Here is an 11,619-nt window from a genome sequence, read left to right as displayed (position 1 = left end):
CACATAAACCATGTAAAAATCTGTTAAATTTGTTGCAATATTTACACGTTGGATAATGTATGGATACTTTAATAGAACGATGCACAGATGCCCGCACCTTTCCGCACCCATCGGCACTCACCGCTCGGCAACTATGTTGCGCCTGCCCAGTCAAAAATGGTTCAAATGGCTCTGAGCACTATGGGACTTAACTTCTGAGGTCATCAGTCCCCTAGAACTTAGAACTACTTAAACCTAACTAACCTAAGGACATCACACCCATTCATGCCAGAGGCAGGATTCGAACCTGCGACCGTAGTGGTCACGCGGTTCCAGACTGTAGCGCCTTGAACCGCTCGGCCACCCCGGCCGGCCTGCCCAGTCACTGTGCATTGTTGCAGTCTGGTTAGGGGAAGGGGAGAAGGAAGAGGACCATCAAGAACTTTTGTTACCTGATCAGGCAGACACATGAGAGCAGCTGGGAGTATTGTATGTACAGTAGCTTACTTACTATCACTCATCATAACAAAACTACTGATTTGAGAGGACAGCTGTGGGTAATAGCTACTAGTTCCGTATGTCGGCCATGGCCTCTCTACCCAGAAGTTTCAACTGTAGAAGTTAATGTGTGTGGTATAAGGGCAAGAGTTTCAAGTATGAGTGAGTAGACAACAGATTCTGCATTCACAGAAAATAATGCCACGGCCACATGCCGAAATCAACAGTGCATGTGCAGGCGGTAATAAACACTCCAGAGGTAAGGAACTTCAGTGCAAATCATTATTTGCTGTATCGTCTGACAAGCAATTGCATGCTGTGAGTATGTACGTTAGCCCCCACTCTCGTACAAACAATCGTAATGCAACGCAATTTTTGCTAGGAATTGATGTACTATCCTGCAAGAAAGTTGGCTCATTTCTCAAACATGGAGGGTGATTGTACCTCCTTAAAATTAGGCCTCTAAAATTGTATGCAGTTTTAAGGTTTGCTACTGAAGCTGAATAAAATTTACCTCATTACATCAAATTGAATGAAGAAGTGTGCACACACCTATCAGCTGAAATGGATCGTAAGATATGAATTATTTATTAATTAGTGTTCAATCCACTTAATACCAAGAATTTTCGCCATCAAATGTTTGCAACAGTCACTTAACCAGGATGATTAACCCTTACAGTACCAATGAGGAGGTACTTTAAGTCCACCTTTTGCAAATACTGTAATCTTTAAAACAGCAAAATTAAAAAAAAAATGTTTATTGTTTTTAATGGATTCTTCTACGAATCTCCATGAATGTTTTAAATTTTTCGGTTAAAGTTAACCCAAAACTTGAAGTCTTAGTAGTGGTTGAATATTCAAAATTGTCTGGTGTAGAACCTTACATACAGATCGGTATTAAAAAGTATGTAGAGAATGAAATGTCAAGAATTAATGATATTTCCATTCTTAAAATTTTGGTGTTGCTTATAAACTACCACTAGCTCGATACTTCACGTTACTGAAAATGCGTTGACATTTCTACGAGTGTGCTAAAAGATATTTTCGGGTTCAGGATGATGCTTACACAACAGTACCTCCTTAAAATGTTGTTAATATAAGTCAACAACAATTAACAAACTCTGTTTTTTAACATCTTTTAGGGTGGGCATAAAGCATGACTCTCCATTCTTGGTAATGTGCGTTATAAAAAATGCGTTGGCATTGCTAGGGGTAGTAAACTTAATACTCAACTGTCATGTATTAATGGTTAATGTTCTCTTGCAAGTTGCGCGACCAAAGAAGTTATAACGTCACTTCCGCCACATCCTTAAGGCAGTGTGCCTGCCTCATTCCACTTCGTTTCTTACTTGGGAGTAGCCTAGGCTTCAGTCTTCAGCGTAAACCACGACTCCCCGAATTGCACACCGCTATCTCCACAGTAGGGCGCATTTGGCCTTATCGTCAAGACGGTACTAGCTATCAAAGATGTAAGCAACTGAATAGGATAACAGTCATGGATATTTTTAGACATTAGTTTTCCTGTGAGAGAAGAAATGATAAGAATAAACAAGAAGTGACCAATAAAGATTGCTGAGGACTGAATTCGACTCGGAGTATAGACAACTGAATCAGAATTGATGAGAACGACATGTAAAGAAACTGAGGAAGAGATGATCGTGGGAAAAAAATTGGTTTAGTGTACTAGAAAACTGAACACTATTTCGGAGAAGTAAAGACTTAAAAAGTTATCAAGGGTGTAGTTGGTAACTTCGGTTCAGTATAATGAATGAAAAGACTGAGTGGTGGAAACGAACTACGGGAAGTTGACGTGAAACACCCAGTAATACAACAAGAATACGGAAGAGTACCGAGCATCTGAGCTCACAGAATTCAGATTAAATAGATGACATTTTTTCAGACCTAGCCGAGAGATATGTCAGATATAGGAATCTGTAATTCATATGTGTGATGTCTAAAACCTACGAAACAGATAACTTACCTCTACATTTACAACTAATTGGTGTTATCAGATTACTTATGAGGACGAAGTAGAATAAAATGCAGTAACTCATCAAACTGATATTACATGACTGGTGGAACGAATAGGCTTTACAAGAATGTCTATGGTTTTCAGTCCCCTTGGCATCAATCATTCGAAGCGAAATTACAAACTCTAAGTACATACGAAAGGGGCTCGTCATTGCCTGCGCCCATTTAGAAGGAACGACCCCATTAAACTCTCCTGAAGTGGTTTAGGAAATCAGTGAAAAACTAAATCAGAATCGCTGTACGGAGTGTTAAATCATTTTCCTGCAGACTACTGACGTACTGTCTTAAACACTCGCAAGGAGATACTATAGGCACTGCGGGATAGAAGCCGGATACGTTGTAACGATAACTGTGTGTGATCCGTTTTGGTACGGGAGTATTGGTACGACATCACTATACTCTGAGATATTAAGGCAAATGTAACAGCTTATGGAGTGGTGGGTGCACACCATCCCATTTTAAGTGGGTTAGCGTGTGTGCTGCGTGCCCGTCGTTGTGTAGGCGGCACTACTCTTTGTTTCTTTTCGTGGGTGCTCTCATTCCAGTTATTCTGCATTAGCCACCACCTCGCACAACTAGCTCCGTTTTAATTGCATTTGTAACTGAAATCCCGACACAGCGTAGTGTAACCAATTTTCTGACATATTTATTCGCTTAATGTAGTCTATTTTTTCTGTAGAGATTTACACTCCACAGTTTTTCAAGAAAAATAAGTTCATTATTTTTCCTTCGTGGGGGTTACAGTCATGTAGAACTACTTGAAAGAAATTTCCGCTATTTATCTACAAATTACTATTCACTTGTTTCGCACAATCATGATTTCGCTTTATACCAGTTCTCAAGTGCAAATTGAAAAAGACCAGATAAACGTTACTGCCACGATGACATGTCATTTAGGTAGGTCAAAATTTTGACATTTCAACATGCAATTGAGACTGACTATAAAGCCAAAAGAACATGTGAAGAGAATGAATATTAATTTATTGTCAAATGGGGGAAATTTCTTTCAAATCGTAAGTTAATTAAGCTAATGACAAATCACGATTATGTTTTATGGTATCTGGAAGACAATAACAGAACAGATCATCAAATTTCGCCTTATGCGCAACCAGTGAGGAAGAATCTGCGCATATTCAGTTCTTTTGCGAACCAACGTCCATTAAATCATCTCCTAGATTCGGGTTTCTATATAGTTTTAGCTGGGCAGAGTATCTAATTAATATTTGTATACCATCAATACGTCCAAATTTTCCTCTGAATAGCAACATCATGTGTGTTTCCATGATATCCTACTATTAAAATCGATAATACGTTTTAATGATATAAAACAGAATCGACAAGTCGGTTCTTCTTAAGGTAGGTCGTATGTATCAGCATAAAGTAAATGATAAATTCCTTTTAGAACTATTCGGAAGTCTGCACCTTATTCCAAACACAGCAAACGAGTTGACCTGAAGAAAATCGTTATATTATCCATTTAGAAATGCGATACTCGCCTAAGTCTCCTTGTGACAGCAGTATTTCGATTATTCTTGTGACATCCGTGTTCGAAATTATTTAGCATCCTTCCAGTTTCCCCACAGAAAATATCTGACATGCATTAATGCTACAATACATGTCTTTATTATCATAATTTTTTCTCGGTTATGATTAAGACATATTTTCTGTTCGCCAGTAGTGTGGCCGAAAAATTTCTGGAACTGATTTCCAGTATAGTCACTAAGTGTTTTTACAAACACAACCCTCGAAATCCAAGTACAATACTGGAGCGTTGTAGTAATCACAAAGTTACCCCAAGATGTAATACGTGCTCCTTCATCAGTGGCGTAGATTGTCTGTTAGATTCTGAGGAGACTAGGCAGAGACGCATTATCACAAATCAGAGGAACATTTTGGCCTATTGAAAGCCAAAATAGGAAATGAATATTAATTCAGTCCTGAAGCCAGGAAATCAACATACATCACGAGAAAAATAGCAAAAAAATTGAAATTTTAGTCGTACACGAAATAATATTGGCAAATGACAACAACATCGCTGTCTGAAAATATAGTCCACTCAGAGGTAAAATCAACAAAAGAATCCTTGTAAACTACACTCTATCTGCGTGTTGCATTTGCAGTTTCACAAAGTATGTTTAGTTCTACAGTCGAGGTAGGGCCAGTAAACACCATTTAATACTAATGTCCTGAAAATATGAAAATATAATCTGTACGTTAATTAATGGGCAATGACCAAACAACCAATGGGAAAACAACAGGAAAAGTTAATAATTCATGGGAAGTGGTAGGAACGACAATCTCAAAAATCACACAAAATCATATGAAAATTCTTGTTGTCGATTTTAATGGACAGCTGGGGAAAGAAAAAATTCGGGCAAATAATTGTTGAATCCCCTATGGTCAAATGGACCTATAAAACAGAGACTGGTGAAATTGTACAAAAACTTCATATTCTAAATAATGTGAAAGAAATTTTTAACAAAAATGTAGCAACATAGCCGTAACCAAACAACAAGATTCAACGTCATGTACATCTACGTGGCTTCTTTACAAATCACACGTAAGTGCCTGGCAGAGGGTTCATCGAACCAACTTTATGATAATTTTCTGTTATTCCACTCTTGAAGAGCGCGTAAAAAACGAACACCTACAAGTTTCCGTGAGAGTTGTGATTTCCATTCTACATCTACATCTACATGATTACTCTGCAATTCACATTTAAGTGCTTGGCAGAGGGTTCATCGAACCACAATCATACTATCTCTCTACCATTCCACTCCTGAACAGCGCGCGGGAAAAACGAACACCTAAACCTTTCTGTTCGAGCTCTGATTTCTCTTATTTTATTTTGATGATCATTCCTACCTATGTAGGTTGGGCGCAACAAAATATTTTCGCATTCGGAAGAGAAAGTTGGTGACTTAAATTTCATAAATAGATCCCGCCGCGACGAGAAACGTCTTTGCTTTAATGACTTCCAACCCAACTCGCGTATCATATCTGCCACACTCTCTCCCCTATTACGTGATAATACAAAACGAGCTGCCCTTTTTTTGCACCCTTTCGATGTCCTCCGTCAATCCCACCTGGTAAGGATCCCACACCGCGCAGCAATATTCTAACAGAAGACGAACGAGTGTAGTGTAAGCTGTCCCTTTAGTGGACTTGTTGCATATTCTAAGTGTCCTGCCAATGAAACGCAACCTTTGGCTCGCCTTCCCCACAATATTATCTATGTGGTCTTTCCAACTGAAGTTGTTCGTAATTTTAACACCCAGGTACTTAGTTGAATTGACAGCCTTGAGAATTGTACTATTTAACGAGTAATCGAATTCTAACGGATTTCTTTTGGAACTCACGTGGATCACCTCACACTTTTCGTTATTTATCGTCAACTGCCACCTGCAACACCATACAGCAATCTTTTCTAAATCACTTTGCAACTGATACTGGTCTTCGATGACCTTACTAGACGGTAAATTACAGCATCATCTGCGAACAACCTAAGAGAACTGCTCAGATTGTCACCAAGGTCATTTATATAGATCAGGAACAGCAGAGGTCCCAGGACGCTTCCCTGGGGAACATCTGATATCACTTGAGTTTTATTCAATGTTTTTCCGTCTATTACTACGAACTGCTACCTTCCTGACAGGAAATCACGAATCCAGTTGCACAACTGAGACGATAACCCATAGGCCCGCAGCTTGATTAGAAGTCGCTTGTGAGGAACGGTGTCAAAAGCTTTCCGGAAATCTAGAAATACGGAATCAACTTGAGATCCCCTGTCGATAGCGGCCATTACTTCGTGCGAATAAAGAGCTAGCTGCGTTGCACAAGAACGATGTTTTCTGAAACCATGCTGATTACGTATCAACAGGTCGTTCCCTTCGAGGTGATTCATAATATTTGAATACAGTATATGCTCCAAAACCCTACTGCAAACCGACGTCAATGATATAGGTCTGTAGTTCGATGGATTACTCCTACTACCCTTCTTAAACACTGGTGCGACCTTTTCAATTTTACAATCTGTAGGTACAGATCTATCGGTGAACGAGCGGTTGTATATGATTGCTAAGTAGGGAGCTATTGCATAAGCGTAATCTGAAAGGAACCTAATCGGTATACAATCTGGACCTGAAGACTTGCCCGTATCAAGCGATTTGAGTTGCTTCGCAACCCATAAGGTATCTACTTCTAAGAAACTCATGCTAGCAGCTGTTCGTGTTTCAAATTCTGGAATATTCCATTCGTCTTCCCTGGTGAAGGAATTTGGGAAAACTGCGTTCAGTAACTCCGATTTAGCGACACAGTCGTCGGTAACAGTACCATCGGCACTGCGCAGCGAAGGTATTGACTGCGTCTTGCCGCTTATGTACTTTACATACGACCAGAATTTCTTCGGATTTTCTACCAAATTTCGAGACAATGTTTCGTTGTGGAACCTATTACAGGCATCTCGCATTGAAGTCCGTGCCAAATTTCGCGCATCTGTAAATTTTAGCCAATCTTCGGGATTTCGCGTTCTTCTGAACTTCGCATGCTTTTTCCGTTGCCTCTGCAACAGCGTTCGGACCTGTTTTGTGTACCATGGGGGATCAGTTCCATCTCTTACCAATTTATGAGGTATGAATCTGTCAATTGCTGTTGCTACTATATCTTTGAATTTGAGCCACATCTCGTCTACATTTGCATAGTCAGTTCGGAAGGAATGGAGATTGTCTCTTAGGAGGGCTTCTAGTGACACTTTATTCGCTTTTTTAAATAAAATTATTTTGCGTTTGTTTCTGGTGGATTTGGAAGAAACGGTATTGAGTCTAGCTACAACGACCTTGTGATCACTAATCCCTATATCAGTCATGATGCTCTCTTTTAGCTCTGGATTGTTTGTGGCTAAGAGGTCAAGAGTGTTTTCGCAACCATTTACAATTCGCGTGGGTTCGTGGACTAACTGCTGGAAATAATTTTCGGAGAAAGCATTTAGGACAATCTCGGAAGATGTTTCCTGCCTACCACCGGTTTTGAACAAGTATTTTTGCCAACATATCGAGGGAAGGTTGAAGTCTCCACCAACTATAACCGTATGAGTGGGGTATTTATTTGTTACGAGACTCAAATTTTCTCTGGACTGTTCAGCAACTATATCATCGGAGTCTGGGGGTCGGTAGAAGGAGCCAATTATTAACTTAGTTCGGCTGTTAAGTATAACCTCCACCCATACCAATTCGCACGGAGTATCTACTTCGATCTCACTACAAGATAAACCGCTACTGACAGACATGAACATTCCACCACCAATTCTGCCTAATCTATCTTTCCTGAACACCGTCTGAGACTTCGTAAGAATTTCTGCAGAACTTATTTCAGGCTTTTCCCTTATTTTACGATAATGATCGTCTATGTAGCTCGACGTGCTTCAACAATATACGACAAATAGTGTGTTACGAGACACTTGTGCATGCACTAGCATTGTGCTCCTTCGGCAGAGGTGCCACAGATCTCCATTCATCCTTATTTACAGAACAGGCAAGCCTCCGAACCCCCTGTTCTGTGAAGAGTCGTGGACGTCCAACCGTTTAGCACCTACGTTAGTTTCACTGTCCTTCAACCTCTTTTGGTAGATGCTAACGACAGTTGCACGTGAACATTCCACCTGCTTCTCCGTTTTAGAGATGCTCCTTCACAATCTCTTTGCAATAGTACTCTGCTCTTTGTCAAAATTGCTTATCTCAATGGATTTCTCCATTTGCAGCCCGTGTCTTCGCTAGGTCCGTGTCTACTCCGCTTAAATACCTTTATTACCGCATCAAGTGCCCGCAACGCCACCAGGAGGCATCAAACGTCGCAGTGGGCAATTGTTATACTTTATTGGCTTATCAGTGTATCTATTGTACGTGTGGAAGAGACCTGGAGACACCGCAACTTCCATATTGATTATATAATGGGAAGACAGAGATTTCGGAGCCAACTTTTAAATTGTAAGACATTTCCAGGTGCAGATGTGGACTCTGAACACAATTTATCGTTTATTAACTGCAAATTAAAATTGAAGAAATTGCAAACAGGTAGGAAATTAAGGAGATGAGATCTGAATAAATTGAAGGAACCAGAGGTTATTGAGAGTTTCAAAGTGAGCATTAAGCAATGATTGACAAGAACAGGGGAAGGAAATACATTAGAAAACGAATAACTTCGAGGACTGAAATACTTTGCAGAACTAGCACTCCTGAAAGAAGGTACGCAGAAGAGCTTCTGTAAAGTTTGGAAGGTAGGAGACGAGGTACTGGCAGAAGTAAAGCAGTGAGGAAGGAGCGTGAGTCGTGCTTGGGTAGCTCAGTTGGTAGAGCACTTGTCCGCGAAAGGCAAAGGTCCCGAGTTCGAGTCTCGGTCCGGCACACAGTTTTAATCTGCCAGGAAGTTTCATATCAGGGCACACTCCGTTGAACAGTGAAAATCTCATTCTGGAAACATCCCCCAGGCTGTGGCGAAGCCATGTCTCCGCAATATCCTTTCTTTCTGGGGTGCTAGTTCTGTAAGGTACGCAGAAGAGCTCCTGTAAAGTTTGGAAGGTAGGAGACGAGGTACTGGCAGAAGTAAAGCTGTGAGGACGGAGCGTGAGTCGTGCTTGGGTGGCTCAGTTGGTAGAGCACTTGCCCGCGAAAGGCAAAGGTCCCGAGTTCGAGTCTCGGTCCGGCACACAGTTTTAATCTGCCAGGAAGTTTCATGGTAAATGAAGTTGGCGAAAGGGAATACGAACTTCTAAAAAATGAGATTCACAGGAAGTGCAAAATGGCTAAGCAGGAGTGGCTAGAGGACAAATGTAAAGACTTAGAAGAATGTATCACAAGGGGAAAGATAGCTACCACCTACAGGAAAATTAAAGAGATCTTTGGAGAAAAAGAGAAACAACTGTAGGAATATCAAGAGCACAGATGGAAAACCAGTCCTAAAGGTGGAAGGAATATGTAGACACTTTACACAAGGGAGATGTATAGAAATAGAAGATGCGATACGATACTGCGAGAAGAATTTGACAGAGCAAAGAAAGACCAAAGTCGAACCACGGCCATGGTAGTAGGGTACATTCCGTCACAGCTAACGATAGCTGTGGGAAAGATGAAGATGAGAAGGGAGATGTGATACTGCATGAAGAATTTGACAAAGCACTGAAAGACTTAAGTCGAAACAAGGCCCCGAGAGTAGACAATTTTCCGTTAGAGCTACTGATAGCCTTGGGAGAGCCAGCCGTGACAAAACTCTTCCATCTGCTGTGCAAGAAGTATAAGACAGGAGAAACACTGTCAGACATCAAGAAGAAAACAATAATTCTAATTTCAAAGAAATCAGGTGGTGGCGGATATGAACATCAGTTTAACAAGTCATGCTTGCAAAATAATAACCCGAATTATTTACAGAAGAACGGAGAAGATTGGTAGAAGCTGACCTCAGGGAAGATCAGTTCGGATTCCGGAGAAATGTACTAAAGCACGATGCAATAATCACACCACGACTTCTTTTAAGTAGGTAAGTTAAGTATAGGCAAACCTACGTTTATAGAATTTGTAAAACTGGAGAAAGCTTTTGACGATATTGACTGAAAGACTCTCTCTGAAATTCTGGGTGTAATGTGGATAAAGAAAGCTTTTGATAATGTTGACTGTAATACACTATTTGAAATTCTGGAGGCAGTTGGAGTGAAATACAGGGAGTGAAAGGCTATTTAAAATCTATACAAAGTCATACGGGAGTTACAAGAGTCATGGGGCGTCATAGGGAAGCAGCGGTTGAGAAGGTAGTGAGGCAGGTTTGTAGATTATAGGTGACACTGTTCAATCTGTACACTGAGTATACATTAAAGGAAACCAAAGAAATTTTGGTGTAGGAATTAAAGTTTAGGGAGAAGAAATAAAAACTGCGTGGTTTGCTGATGACATTGTAATTCTGTCAGGGAAGGCAAACTACTTGGAAGAGCAGTTGAACGGAATTGACAGGGCGTCGAAAGGAGGATATAAGATGAACATTAACAAAAGCCAAACGAGGATAATGTAATGTCGTCGAAGGAGCTAAATTAGGAAATGAGACACTTAAGGAAATGGATGACCTTAGCTATTTTGCTCGAAGTAAAGGATATAAAATGTAGACTGGCAATGGCAAGAAAAGCGATTCTGAAGAAAAGAAATTTATTAACATCGAGTATTGATTTAAGTCTCGGGAAGTCTTTATTGAAAGTATTTGTATAGAAGTGAAATATGGACGATAAACATTATAGACTAGAAGAGAATAGAAGCATTTGGAATGTGATCCACGAAAGAATTCTGAAGATTAGCTGGGTGGTTCACGTAACTAATGAGGGGGTATTGAGTAGGACTGGGGACAAAAGAAACTTGTTGAGCAACCTAACTAGAAGAAGAGGTCGGTTGATAGTACACATTCTGAGATATCAATGGATCCACAATTTAGAGCTGGACAGGAGTGAGGTGGGTAAAAATTGTAGTGGGAGATCAAGAGATCAATACAGTAAGCAGATTCAAAAAGATGTAGGTAGCAGCAGTTATTCTGAGATGAATAGGCTCGCACAGGATAGAGTAGCACAGAGAGCAGCATCAAAACAGTCTCTGACTGACGACCACAACAACAACAACAACAACAACAACAACAACAGCAGATTATCTCAGAATGCATAGATCTGAGGCACTATGAAACATGCATCAAACCAGAGTGGCTTTATGGGGCTGAAACACTCACTTTCAAGAGAAAGATTGAACAAACCCAAAAGAGAGAACGACAAGCAATTATTAAAATTTTAAGTAAACAAAAAACTGAAAATTATTTATTTTTTAGTTATTAGTCTTCTGATTGGTTCAATGACGCACGCCACGAGTTCATCTCTTGTACATTCCTCTTCACGTGGGTGTAGCAATTGCACCCTATGTCTTTTTTTGGACGTATCATACCAATGAAGTCATTTATTTATGTATTAACACATGTACTACCAACCTGTCTCTTCTTTATGTCAGTGTCTTTTATTCCATTCCTCCACGATTTCTGCAGAGAACATCCTCATTACTCGTGATACCAGTCCACATCATTTTCAGTATCCTTATGCTC

At 40.2% G+C, this 11,619-nt stretch overlaps 1 non-coding gene across 1 annotated transcript; it reads right to left on the bottom strand.

Moving 5' to 3' along the window:
• Positions 1 to 265: 265 nt before the first annotated feature.
• On the bottom strand, positions 266 to 349 carry Trnas-gga (transfer RNA serine (anticodon GGA)). Its single transcript is given in 2 exon segments — positions 266 to 300; positions 310 to 349. It is a non-coding gene; the product is annotated as a tRNA-Ser (tRNA).
• Between the last annotated feature and the right edge of the window lie 11,270 nt (positions 350 to 11,619).

Source organism: Schistocerca nitens, chromosome 1 (genome assembly GCF_023898315.1).
Source record: "Schistocerca nitens isolate TAMUIC-IGC-003100 chromosome 1, iqSchNite1.1, whole genome shotgun sequence".
Classification (NCBI taxonomy): Eukaryota; Metazoa; Arthropoda; class Insecta; order Orthoptera; family Acrididae; genus Schistocerca; species Schistocerca nitens.
This window is presented reverse-complemented; position numbering and strand designations above follow the sequence as displayed.